The sequence below is a fragment of the Grammomys surdaster genome, unplaced genomic scaffold, assembly GCF_004785775.1.
Source record: "Grammomys surdaster isolate TR1022 unplaced genomic scaffold, NIH_TR_1.0 129, whole genome shotgun sequence".
Taxonomy (NCBI): domain Eukaryota; kingdom Metazoa; phylum Chordata; class Mammalia; order Rodentia; family Muridae; genus Grammomys; species Grammomys surdaster.
The window spans coordinates 21,496,641-21,497,899 of NW_021604587.1; the positions used below are offsets into that span (position 1 = coordinate 21,496,641).

The following is a 1,259-nucleotide window of genomic DNA, read 5'->3' on the forward strand; positions in this document are numbered from 1 at the left end:
GTTGTGGTAAGTGGTCAAGAGTAATGGTGTGTGTGTGCGTGTGTGTGTGTGTGTGTGTGTGTGTGTGTGTGTGTGCGCGCGCACGTATGTGTGCGTATTTCTTTTTTTTTTTTTGTGCTTTTTTTCTGGGAGTTGAACTTTTCTAGTATGGTCTCCTAGAGACTTAGTTTGTTTTCTGTAATTACTAGAGCTTTCAGTCCAGCGCTGCATTTGCGTGGGTGTGCGTACTCAGTGGATACTTGTTTGAGCAATCTGCATTGTTGGGAAAGCCCCTTTCTCGGGAAGAAAGTTAGATCCAGGTTGAGGTGAGTAGGTGGGGGACCATTCCTTGACTAAGGAGATCAAGAGGAGTTTGCTCCGGACTTACTGACATTTTCATTCTTCCAAATTCTTGTTTTGGTTTGCTGTTTCCATTCTTTATAGTTGAGCTTTAGTAAATATGTGTTGTTTGCCTTGTCCTAAAATAATTTTGGGGGAAGTTAGTTGAGGATAGGAGATAGGGCAGTTTTTCATTGTACTTGAGATTCAGATTTTCATTCTGCGAGTGGCGTGTCTCAAATGCTGAATGGGAGCAGAATAAAGAGCATCTTGGTTTTAGAGTGTTGAGCAGCAGGTTTCTTCTGCACAGCCTGAGGTCCCGTTTATTCTGTGGTTAATTCATGCTTCAGATGTATGGCTCCCACTGGCTTGTGTTTCTGAGGCTCGAGGGATGGATTTTCAGTGCTAAGGTTTGGTTGACTAGAAAATTTAATCCTTTGGCTGTTTTGTTCATAGGCATGAGAGAGTTTCAGGTCTCAGGTTAACGACAGCCACTTGAAGAAGAAATGGTGAGAAATGTTATTTGGGGATTGAAGTGTTTCGAGAAAAGACTGAGGAAACAGATGGGTTTGTGTGAGGTGCAGATGCCTGTGCCTACAAACTAGCCCTTTTCTCTGATGTGGCTGCGTGTCAGCCTGCACTGGAGATGAAAATTCAGGAGGACTTTGCTCAGCCTTTATTTATTAATGGATTTCGTATTGTTTGATACTGTATAAATGCATCTTTAAAAACAGACCGAATGATATTTTGTGCCCTTGGGAGATGGTTTGTAAGTGAACACAGAAGTGTTTTGTTCATGCACAATCACACAGAAATTTTTGTTACTAGACAATACTTGAAATAAGATGTCTTTCCCTCTCCTTTCTTCTTTTACTTCTCTCTCTCTCTCTCTCAATCTCTCTCTCTCTCTCTCTCTCTCTCTCTCTCTCTCTCTCTCTCTC

The 1,259-nt window shown here is 41.9% G+C and overlaps 1 protein-coding gene across 1 annotated transcript in view; it reads left to right on the top strand.

Annotated features, from left to right (window-relative positions):
- Window positions 1–204: 204 nt before the first annotated feature.
- Window positions 205–1,259, top strand: part of Atp8b4 (ATPase phospholipid transporting 8B4 (putative)) — a 166,684-nt gene continuing 165,629 nt past the window's right edge. The window contains exon 1 of the mRNA XM_028755546.1: window positions 205–305. The gene's annotated coding sequence lies outside the window, so the exon portion shown is untranslated. The remainder of the gene's footprint in view (window positions 306–1,259) is intronic.